This window comes from Canis lupus, chromosome 35 (assembly GCF_011100685.1).
Source record: "Canis lupus familiaris isolate Mischka breed German Shepherd chromosome 35, alternate assembly UU_Cfam_GSD_1.0, whole genome shotgun sequence".
Lineage (NCBI taxonomy): Eukaryota > Metazoa > Chordata > Mammalia > Carnivora > Canidae > Canis > Canis lupus.
In genome coordinates, this window is record NC_049256.1 from 27237721 (window position 1) to 27250520 (window position 12800).

General features: G+C 40.9%; 1 non-coding gene across 1 annotated transcript; it reads right to left on the reverse strand.

Annotated features, from left to right (window-relative positions):
- Positions 1-10596: 10596 nt before the first annotated feature.
- On the reverse strand, positions 10597-10668 carry TRNAA-AGC. The gene has a single exon. It is a non-coding gene; the product is annotated as a tRNA-Ala (tRNA).
- Between the last annotated feature and the right edge of the window lie 2132 nt (positions 10669-12800).

Here is a 12800-nt window from a genome sequence, read left to right on the forward strand (position 1 = left end):
AATATCAAAAAGGAAATTAGAAAAAAACCTTGAGAAACAAAACAAAAACACAAATACCCAAACTTATGGGATGCAGCTAAAGTGGTACCAAGGCAGAAATTCATGGTAATAAATGCTTACATTAAAAAAGAAGAAAGATTTAAAATAAACAATTTAACTCTACAACCCAAGGAACAAGAAAAAGAAAAACAAAATAAGCCCAAAGTTAGCAGAAGGAAGGAAATAGTGAGAAATCAAGCAGAAATAAATGAAATAGAGAACTAGAAAAACAATAGAAAAAAATTAATAAAACTAAGAGTTGAATTTGGAAAGATAAACATTGATGAACACTAGTTAAACTAATAAATAAAAAAGGAGAGAAGACTCAAATAAAATCAGAAATGAAAGAAGAGATGCTACAACTGGTGCCAGAGAGACAAAGAGGATCATCAGAGCTGACTATGAAAAATTAATATCACCAAATTGGACAACTTAGAAGTGGATAAATTCTTAGACATTTACAACCTGCCAAGACTAAATCATGAAAAAAAAATACAAAGTAGAACAGACCTATAATTATAATGGAGATTGAGTCAAGAATCTCCCAACAAAGTAAAGCCCAGGACCAGATGGCTTCACAGGTGAATCCTATCATTTAAAATAAACTTAATGGAAATTCTTCTCAAATTCTTCTAAAAGCTAGAGTATAAACACTTCCAAACTCATTTATGAGGTCAGGATTTCCCCAATATCAAAACCAGATAAAAACATCACAAGAAAAGAATTATAGGCCAATATCCCTGATGAATACAAATGGAAAAATTTTTTAACAAAATCTAGCAAACTGAATTCAACAATACATTAAAAGATAATATATATCATGACTAAATGGAATTCAAGGATGGTTCAACATTCGTAAATCAATGTGATAAGCAACATTAATAAAATTAAGAATAAAAACCATATGATCATCTCAAAAGACACAGAAAAAGTACATGACAAAATTCAACACCTTTTCGTGATAAAAGCTCCCAACAAACTAGGAATAGAAGAAAAGCACCTCAGTATAATAAAGGCCATACATGAAAAGCCCACAGCTAATATCATATTCAACAGTGAAAATTTGAAACCTTTTCTTCTAAGAGCAGGAACAAAACAAGGATGCCCACTTCCATTCAACATAGCACTAGAAGTTCTAGCCAGAGCAATTAGGCAAGAAAAAGAAATAAGAGGCATCCCCAAGAAAGGAGAGAAAATGAGTGAGAAATATCAGAGAGGGTGACAGAACACCTAACTCTGGGAAATGAACAAGGGGTAGTGGAAAGAGAGGTGGGTAGGGGGTTGGGGTGACTGGGTGACAGGCAGTAAGAGGGGCACTTGACAGGATGAGCACTGGGTGATATGCTATATGTTGGCAAGTTGAACTCCAATAAAATTTTTAAAAATAATAGTAATAAAAAAAACACTGAGTTACAAAAAAAAAAAAAAGGCACCCCCCAAAAGTAAGTAATAATGCATCCAGAAAGTAGAAAAACGAAGTCCATATTGGCAAACAACATGATCCTATATATAGAAAGCCCTAAAGGCCTCATTAAAACAGTGTTAAAATTAATGTATAAATTCAGTATAATTGCAGTATAATTTCAGTAAATTCATACAAAATTAACAAATACAAATAAAAATGTTAGTTTTGTTTCTATACACTAACAATGAGCTATCTGAAAAGGAAATTAAAACAATCCCATTTATCACCAAAAAGAGTAAAATATCTAGGAATAGACTCAACTAAGTAAGTGGAAGGAAGGCTTGGTTTTTAAATTTTTTATGTATTTATTTGACAGAGAGAAAGAAAGCACAAGCAGGAGGAATGGCAGGAAGAGGGAGAGAGAGAAGTAGGCTCCGTACTGAGAGCCCTACATGGGACTTGATCCCAGAACCCCATCATGACCTGAGCCAAAGGCAGATTCTTAACCTACTGAACCACCCAGCACCCCAGAAGGAAGACTTGTATACAGAAAACTATAAAGCACTGATGATAGATATTAAACAAGACCCATATAGAAAGATGTCCTATGTTCATGGATTGGCAGATTTAACCTTGTTAAAAAGTCCATACTATCCAAAGAAATCTAAAGATCAATGCAATCTCTATCAAAATCCCAGTAGTATTTTATACAGAAATAGAAAAATTATAAAATTCATATCAAACCACAAAAGACCACTTATAGTCAAATCAATCTTGAGAACAAAGCCAGAGGCATCACACTTCCTGATTTCAAAATATATTACAAAGCCACAATAATTAAAACACTATGATACTGGCATAAAGCCAGACATATAGGGATCCCTGGGTGTCTCAGCAGTTTAGCACCTGCCCTCAGCCCAGGGCATGATCCTGGAGTCCCTAGATGAATCCTGCATCGGGCTCCCTGCATGGAGCCTGCTTCTTTCTCTGCCTGTGTCTCTGCCTCTCTCTGTGTCTCTCATGAATAAATAAAACCTTTAAAAAAAAACCAGACATATAAAACAATGGAACAGAATAGTGAGCCCAGAAATGAATCCATGCATATATGGTACTGATCTTTCACAAGGGTGCTGAGAATACCAGTGAAGAAAGGATATATAGTGCTGGGTAAACTGATTATTCATCAGAAAATTAGTTTCTTATCTTACATAACACACAAATCAACTCAAAATGAATTAAAGACTTACATGTAAGACCTGCAACTGTAAAAATCCTAGATACAAACAGTACAAAAGTTTCATGACATTGGTCTGAGCAATGATTTTATGAATATGACACCAAAAGCACAGGCAACAACAACAACAACAAAAATAAGCAAGTGGGACTACATCAAACTAAAAGGTTTTCTCTGTATAGCAGAAAGAGAAAAATGAGTGGAAACAATCACTTGGTAGATTGAAAAAGCAACTTCTACAATGAGAGAAAATATTTGCAAACCATGTATCTAACAAAGGATTAATCTCCATACTATATAAAGAATTCCCACAACTTAATAACTTAAGAAAAAAACTGATCACCTGATTTAAAAATGGGCTAAGGACTTGAATAGAAATTTCTCTGATGAAAACATACAAATAGTAAACAGGTATACAAAAAGGCTCAACATCACTAATAATGAGGTAAGTGCAATTTAGAACCACAATGAGATATTTTCATTCACATCTGTCAGGATGGCTGCTATCAAAAAAATGAAGACAACAAGTACTGGTGAGGATGTGGAGAAATTGCAAGTCTAACACACTGTTGGTTGGAATGCAAAATGGTGCATCTGCTATAGGAAACAGAATACAGCTTCCTTAAAAAATTAAAAATAGGACTAGCATATAATACCACAATCCCATTTCTGGATATTTATCTAAAGTAACTGAAATCTGGATCTGGAAGAGATACTTGCATTCATTTGATCATCACTGCAAAACTATTCAGGATAGCTAATATGTGAAAAATACTTAAACTTCCATTGACAGATCAATAGATAAAGAAATTGTGATATGGGCAGACATTGGAATACTATTCTCTTTAAAAAGAAGGAAATTTTATGATATGTAAAAACATGGATGAACTTTGATGAATAATACTAAGCGAAATATGTTAGTCACAAAAAGACAAATACTGCATGATTCCACTTACATGAGGTATCTAATATAGTCAAATTCATAGAATCAGAGTGGAATGCTGGTTGAGGGGAGGGGAAAATGGGGAGTCACTAACCAAGGAGCATAAAGTTTCAGTCAAACAAGATGAATAAACTCTAAAGATCTGTAAAACATTGTACCTACAGTCAACAATAATCTATAGTACACTTAAAAATTGGTTAAGATAGGGGTGCCTGGCTGGTTCAGTTGGTAGAGCATGTGACTCTTAATCTTGGAGTGGTGAATTTCAACCCCGTGTTGGCCATAGGGTTTACTTAATAAAAAAGAAAGATTGGTTAAGAGAAGAGATCTCATGTCAAATGTTTTTACCAAAATGAAACAAGAAAGTTTCTAAAAAGGACATTATAAAGACAATTAACAGTCTGAATAAGACCTGTATATTGGATAATGGTATTATATCAATGTTAATTCTGATTTTTATAATTATTCTGTGGTTATGCAAATGAATATTATTATTAGGAAACATACACTGAAGTGTTTAAAGATAAAGGATCATTATGGTTTACAACTTCCTCTCAAATGATCCATGAAAAATTATATATATATAATATAACATTATATATATATAATAGGATAAACTAAATGAGATCAATTGCTCATATTTAGGAAGTGTGGATGATGGATAAGTAGGAATTCTTTGTTCTATTCTTGTAACTTTTCTGTAAAAATAAAATTACCTTAGAAGTAACAGTTAAAAGAATGAAACATGAGCAAGGATAGCCAAGTCACATAACAAAGGCCCACATTTGGTTAATGGCAGATTTTAGGACATGTTTACACATTCGTCATCCCAAACTCCATGCTCCTTTTCTTCTGTGTGGTCAGCAACTTAAATGCCAGCCTTTTCTCTGCCCTTATATGAACACAGATTTTATTTTTTACAATAACAATTTGAGCCATTGAGTAAATACTGCTTTCCCCAGAGAGCGGAGGGCATCTCTGGATTGAATTCACTTTTTAATTTATGCCCAATGCAGAATTTTAGGGGTTCTTTGTTAAGTTTGTACTATGAAGAAACTGATTCAGCTTTTGGCTGAATTTGAGGAGACTGCAAAATTCCATTAAGGCACCTTGGATAAAACCTCTTGGAGCTCAAAACAAAACAAAAAACAAAAAACCTTGGAAGACTTGACCTCCAAATTCTCTTATATCAATAGTTAGGAATATCCAATAAGAGACAGAATGGAGAGTTTAAATTTCCAAAGACAACTCCTCATTAGCACAATAATGCTCACAAACACATCAGTTTAAACACATCAGTTATCTTCTTTCAAGAAAGAAGATAAGATCGCTCCTTACTGATCTATAATTAAGCAAAGGGAATGGATGTGTTTACTTTTTTTACTGACAAAATTTAATCTAAAAATATCCTGAAAAGGAGTCATTTGCAAGTAATAGTTCCTGGGAGTTATAGAAACAGGCTTTCTCAATTTGGGAACTTTTCTCCCTAGAACTTGATGCCAATTCCCTTTGATTATTTTTTTTTACATTTATGCTTTCTGCACCTCTGGTTATGTTGCTTAATTTTTTTTTTTATTTTACATCTATTTTCCAAAAAGAAAACAATGAATAACTTAGGAAAAAAATTTGAAATTTCACATTTTTTCTCTTAGTCATTTTTCAGAATGTGTTCATGTTAACTACCACATCCACCGTGGTTGCTCTTAGTATAAAATTGAAACACCCCAACATGGCAGATAAAACCCTGTAATGGTTCATCCCTATACTTTTCCAGCCTCATTTCTCATCCTGCTTGTGTGAATCCTTTCCGCTCTAGCCATGCTGGCTTTCCTTTGGTCCTATGCACTTTTGCCTAGTTTCTTCTGCCTGGAGGTCTCTCTGCTCTACTTCTCTTTTCTACATAATTCTTCCTTTTCTTTCTTTTCTTTTCTTTCTTTTCTTTTCCTTTCTTTTCTTTTCGTTTTCTTTTTAATTCTTCCTTTTCTTTTGCAACTCAAGTCTCTACTTCTCTGACTTCGATTAAATGAAATCTCTTGCATATGTTCTCCTAAATCTTAGTCATTATTTTTTGTCGCATTTATCATAGCTATGACATTTTCTTTCACTTTGTGATCATGTAATTGATTTCTGCCTCTGCCTCCCCCCTCACCCCCTAAGCTCTTATCTCCTTTGAGGTGGAGACCAGAACCATTCAGCTTACTTTTCCATATGTTGGAGGAGTAGGAATACAATACATGATTCTTCAAATAATTGAGGAAATGATTGAATGAGCTGTCAGCCAAAAGAGATGAAGGTTTATCTACTTCTTGAGATCAGCTCTAAGAGGTGTTTGTGCATGCAGAAAACCTTCCAGAACTCATTTCAGTGATCTCAGATCCAGAAATAAAACTTCTTGAAATTGGCATTCTGACCTAGAGTCATGACAACTCTGACCAGATGTCTGCCTGAGGGCCTAATTTAAGTCAATTTAGGAGAGAGATTAAGAGTCCTATAAAAAAAAAAAAAACATCAAAAGTAAATATCTCCCTGTAATTGTTTATGTTTGCTAAACACCAATTTTGATTTAATATATTGTTTTATGGAAGTCAAGGATTTTTTTTTAGTGGTTCATGGACATTCAAGAACTTAGGAAGTCAGCAACATCTTGAAAGAATATACAAACCGTGTCCATATGTCTGTTGGCTTTTTTGTTTTTGATGGTGATCATAGACAAGTTTTCATCAGATAATCTAATGAGTTCATGTGCCATACACTTTTAAAAACTATTATTCTAAACCATACTGAATACTGTTTGATTTTTTAAAAAAGATTTTATTTATTTATTTGAGAGAGTGAGAGAGCATGAGGGGGTGTGGGGTAGAAGGAGAGGGATATGCAGACTCCCTGCTGGAGCAGGGAACCTGAGATGCAGAGCTGGACCCCAAGACCCTGAGATAATGACCGGAGGAGAAAGCAGCCCCCAACCCACTGAGGGACCCAGGCACCCCCTCGTTTGATTTTATAAATACAATTATTTGAAATACAAGATCATGGCTTACAACCATATTAGGCTAAGACCCTAGCTTGATTATTTATGTACTAACTTTAATTTGGGCAAGTTACTTTGCTTCTCTCTGATTCTGCTTTCTCATCCACAAAATGTGTCTAATAATGCTTACTTTTATGAGTACTTTTAGAGATTTAAAGGTATGTGCAAAAATACAAAAGTGCAACATTGTAAGTGTTCAATAAACTGCAACCATTTTTCATCTATGTATGTTTTAAGTAAGATGGCTGGAGTTTGAAAACCTAGCAGAATATATTTTTAAATAGCTTGAATTAAAATTTTTCAAATTTTATTTTAGAAACTCTGTAGTTGATCTTGAACACCCCAGTAGTTAAATGCACAGCAGAACCACATGATAAATCACCAGTAGAGGGGCAGAGAGTCATTGAGAACGCAGGTGTAAGGAGAGAAGAGCTCCCAAGCAGTAGATGTGATACTGAAATTATAGCAGATTTCAGACTAAAAAGTTTGAATAAATTGCCAGAAAAAAAAAAAAATCCAAAACAACCCCTAAAACCTGAGCAGGCCCCGCTGGGATTCAAACCCAGAATCTCCTGTCTACAAGAGACAGGTGCTTTAGCCGACTAACCCACGGAGCAAGGTACATCATAGATAGAGGTGCTTTTCCGATCAAACTGTACCCAATTAGGCGAAAAGCTGCGCTGCTGATTAGAGTGACTACTGCAAGCCTTTCTGGAACAGGTGGCCTGGCGGGAAGGGCAGACTCGCGCGGGCGGCCCCGGCTCCCGGGCTCAGACTCCCACCAGTTAGGCAGCACGCATGCGCGCTCTCCGATTCTCTGGGAAAATCCCCGGGGCCACCAAGGAACCCAAGACCGAGCTGCCAAGCCGACTGTTGTGCGCGGGCAGGGGCTCCTCCAAGCGAGGCCCCGACAGTTTTTATATCCCACTCTATTGCAGGAATCGAGAATCATCAGCTGAGTGGGTGTTCTCATCGTGAGTGACAGCATCCTCCAGCAGAAGCCGTCAGAACTTCGCCTTTGGCTGCTGGAGGGCCGCACACCTGTACCCTGAAAACCAAGGCAAACCCACACCACCCAGAGTCCTAACACCTTCCAGCCCCGCCTGGGGAAGGAGCAGCAGCAGCAGGGGGCGGGTTGCTCAGGGGTCACCCACCCACCCCAGTGGTCCAGCCCCGAGCGCCGGCAGCGCCGTGCCCCAGCGCCCCAGCGCCCCAGCGCCCCAGCGCCCCAGCGCCCCAGCGCCCCAGGCCGACAGCGCACTTGTTCCCCGCGCGGACAGCACCGCTCTGTGCGGCCACCCTGCGTACGCCTGGCTCTCCGCTCCTCGTGTTGCTGTTTGCGGAGGCTGCTCTTTTGTATTTTTCTCATGGATCCTCAACTTGTAGGAGCTAAATACACACCAACCTGTTGTGGAGTCACTGAAGTCAGCATTAGAATTGCCCTCTACTGAAATAACAAATGTTGGAGAGGACGTGGAGAAAGGGGAACCCTCTTGCACTGTTGGTGGGAATCGGGACTGGTGCAGCCACTCTGGAAAACTGTGTGGAGGTTCCTCAAAGAGTTAAAAATAGAGCTACCCTACAACCCAGCAATTGCACTACTGGGGATTTACCCCAAAGATACAGATGCAGTGAAAAACCGAGACACCTGCACCCCAATGTTTATAGCAGCAATGTCCACAATAGCCAAACTGTAGAAGGAGCCTCGGTGTCCATAGAAAGATGAATGGATAAAGATGTGGTCTATATATGCAATGGAATATTATTCAGCGATTAGAAACGACGAATACCCATTTGCTTCGACGTGGATGGAATTGGAGGGTATTATGAGTGAAGTAAGTCAATAGGAGAAGGACAATCATTATATGGTCTCACTCATATGGGGAATATAAAAAATAGTGAAAGGAATTATAGGGGAAAGGAGAGAAAATGAGTGGGAAAAATTAGGGTGACAAAACATGAGAGACTCCGAACTCTGGGAAATGAACAAGGGGTAGCGGAAGGGGAGGTGAGTGGGGAGAATGGAGTGACTGGGTGATGGGCACTGAGGGGGGCACTTGACAGGATAAGCACTGGGTGTTATACTATATGTTAGCAAATTGAACTCCAATTCAAAAATTGTTTTCCTTGAAATGAAAAGAATAAGGTGTATTTTTTTCACAGAATGACCTAGGTTCACGCCTCTAAATTTTCTCTAGCCACAAGACTGTAGAAACTATGAAATGGAGTCAAACTCAGTGTAGGCTCAGAGAAGTTTCATTGTTGCTAAGTAAACGGAGTCTTTGGCCTTTGCTTCAATGCTAAGGAATAAAGAGCAGCAAATAAAATTTTCCCCAGATGTCAGCTCTCTGCTCATATCTATGTTCTTAGAAAATAACACCTTTTCTTTCTATCTGTGCTCCTCTTAATACTCTGTATGCAGAAAAACTGCAGAAAATAAAGTCTGGCTTCATCTAATTAAAATAGTCATCTCTTGAAATATTGTTAAAAACATTATTGTTTAAAGACATTTCTGGGCTCAGGGAATTCTAACCATTTCTCTCTTTCCCCATTCTTCCCTATGTCCTCCGCACACTTCATTAAAAAAATAAATAAAATAATTTTGCTTGAACTGTGCCTAAAATGTTTATGGGTTGAGCTCAAGGAGAGTCTGTGGTTTGCAATAGAGGAATCCTAAAAACAATCTTTGACGGAACTGATCATAGTCTGGTGACCTGAGGTGAAGACAGAAGACAAGACGGGGATGAAAGATTAATTACGACTCAAGACTGTTACTGTTGCCTCATAGAGCTCTTGTTATTTGACAGCGGCCAGCCTTGGCTGTGGGCACCATGGCACACGGAAAACGTGAGAACACGCAAGGAAAAGCATGTAGACCACTCAGTTGGTAGATGCTATGGATACTAATTTTAATTTAGTTCAAAGTATTCCAGCATCTTTAAGGCTCCACTGAGTCACACTGCTGCCGGCCTGTGTAAATACCGGCGAGAGCTAGTGCGCGGGACCCGCGGTACAGCAGGACTGATCCTGCAGCTCACAGGTGTTAGCTCCAGGACCCAGACGTTCATAGGCCCACTCCAAGGCCCGTACCTTAATTTTGTGCGGTTTTTCTTAAGGAGTTAGGCAGCACAAGCAAAACGTGAGAGCCTGACATGAAGGATGATAGGCATCATTGCCTCCGCGGTGCTCCTGCACCTGCACTGAATGGAGAATTGGCACTGCGGGGGGCTCGTCCGCGGTCTCTGGGCCTCTGGCGCGGCCAGGCGCCTGCCTGGGGGAACAACCATTTCCTGCATTCCCTGCTCTTGTCCCTGTGACCAGGTGTCCCACCTGCAGAGGCAGAGACTGAGGCCCAAGGGCCGAGACTTCGCGCTCCCAGAGCGAGCAGGTCTCTAAGCGAGAACACCAAGAAGAGGTCCTCACCCGCAGGCTCCGGGTCCAAGTGCGGCGGATTCTGCGCGCGGGATCGCAGCTAGCCGGGTCGGAGGCAACGTGGAGAGTGTGCGGCTGGCCGGCCGGCCCCAGACGCGCGAGTACACCCATCGCAGGGCGCAGGCCTAGCTCCCGGGTGGCACCTCGGGGCGGAGGGTCAGGTGGCCGGCGGAGGTCCCCCAGCGTGGGCAGCCGCGAGTCGGCAGAAGAAACCCTCCTCCCGCGGAATCTCGACCTGGGAGACCTCAGACCAAGCCAAGATACGAGTTCGTCCCCAGACCTTTCTAGCTCAGGGTTGACATGCGTAGATGTCAACAGTGCTTTTTTCCTGGAGCCGGGAGTGACCAACCCGCTCCGGATCAGCTGAGTGTGGAAGCACCTGCCTGCGCTGCCGGCGCCAGGTGGATGCAGCGCTCACAGCGGTAGGGTTACGTGTACAGTCCTGCCGACTGCAGGGGCTCAGGAGCAAGATCATTCATTTCCTGAACCAGGCTGGGACCGGAAGCAAGAAAAACTGGAGATGCTGGGGATCGAACCCAGGACCTCATGCATGCTAAGCATGCGCTCTACCACTGAGCTACATCCCCGCCACGTGGGATGTGACTTTCCTAAACTATCTTCATGAAATTGAGCAAATGTATCCCCTTTAACGTTTTAGACTGTTTTGTTCTTTTGTAAAAGAGAACTCGAATTTTCACCTCGCTCCTCTGTAGAAATCCGCTGCCACGAAATTCTGACTAACTCGTCAATCGCCGACATCCAGGACGCGAGGAGAGAACGCTGGGGCGGGAAATCTCAGTAAGAAACACTTCCACACCCTCCTTCTCTGAGTGCTTTTCTTTTCTCAAAGGCCTGTGCGTCAAAGGAAAGATACTCCGAAGAAAGAAAAAAACGCTTTCCCAACGACTGTCTTTATGCAACACCCCAAAATGCGCCCCACCCCCAAATTCTCCGCATTTCTGCACCCTATTCCCGGGCTCCAGAAACCGCTATGCGCCTTTCCTTAGAAAACAAGGAACGGGTGGAGGGAATTCTGTTGTAAAAATAACCTTCCGCTGTAAACTCTTGGGAGGGCTAAAGGGTGGAGCTGATGCATGTTTGGATGCGTCCTTCTGACCCTCATTTAATCCAAAGAATGCAAATCCGACCTAGAGAATACAAATCCTCAAATCCCGCTCTGATTCTTTGGAACAAAGGGCCCGGAAAGAAGTGAGAAACGCGTTCCTTCTAAGATTGAAGTTAAACCTCTGCCTTCGCGATGCTTTATCTGCTGCAGAGGGAGTGGTTCTCCCCCCGTCTGGGGCCCTTCCTCCCCAAGGGGCGCAAACCGAGGTTTTGTGTCTGCCTAGAGTTCAGGGGCGCGCCCGGACACAGTGACCTGTGAGCGAATCTGGAAGAATGGATGGGACCGCTAAGGAGAAGAGAGGGGAGAGCTGATGCTGCGGCGCGCCGAGGCTCGGATGTGCTTGTGTCCGGGCTGCTGGACTAGGGGTCGGGGTCGGGGTCGGGGTCGGGGTGGGGAAGGAAGTGAAAGTGGGGGTGGGGGGGCGCCCCGGAGCACACCAGCGTACCTCATCCTTCCACCTTGCTAAGAGAACCTGCAGTAGAGATGGTGAGCCCAGACAGTTTGTACAAATCATGAGTTCTCTAGAATACTTATGGCCTATGCCTTTCTTTTTGCCAGTGACTGTTTTAATGGAAGGGACGTGCCCCTCTGGTGCATAGACATACTAGCCAGTCTGCCTAAAGACTTCAGATTTTTGTCAGGATACAAAGAGAAACAGGAGAAGACAACGACAGGTCTTCATTCAGCCTTCCAACTCGATGTTCAGGGAATATGGTTTCTGATAATAGTCTGGTATCTTGAAAGAAACAGATAAAATTATTTTTTTGTAAATAATTATTTGCCAAAGAGAATTTTTTTTTAAGGCTTGATGTGAATATTCCTTGTATACTGCTGAGTAAAACTCTAAAATTTGCTGGGTTAAGAAAATAAATGTTTATTATCTCACAGATTGTGTGGGTCAGGGACTCCAGAGTGGCTTAGCTGGGGTTCTGGCCCCCAGGTGTCCTGTGAGGTGGAACTCAGGTGTGTACAGGACATATGTTCCTCTGAGGTGTCACTAGGTCTGGAAGATCTGCTTTCAAGATGTTGGTAGGAGGCCTCAGCCCCTCCTCATCTCTGTCTCCACCACTGTTTTAAGTGGGAGGGAACTGCCCCAGGGTGTGTAACCAGGAGATAAGGATCTTAGAGCGCTTTCTTGGAGATTAGCTAAAACTCTATGTCATCCTTAATCATACCTCAGTGCTTACCACAGTACCTGGCATAAGCAAATATTTGAATCATTTTTTAGAAGTGAATGATTGAATGGATATGGAGATAGATGCTTGTATAAATGAATAAACAGTATGTTCAGTGGCCACTTAGGAGATTTTAAATGGGAGAAATTCTGAAATTTGCTTTCAACCCTCTCAATTCTAGTAGAAGAAATGGAAAATTTGTAAAAATGTATAAATTACCAAAACGACCTAAGAAGTTTGAGAAAATCTGATTCAATATACAGCCATTTTAAAAACTGAATGAAGAATTCAAGGAGAATTCCCATAAAATATAATTTCCAGTCTGAGACAATTTTATTGGCATGTTGTATGAAATCTTAAAGGAAATGATAACTTCTGTGCTATACAGAATATTCCAGAAAACAGAAAAGCTTTATAA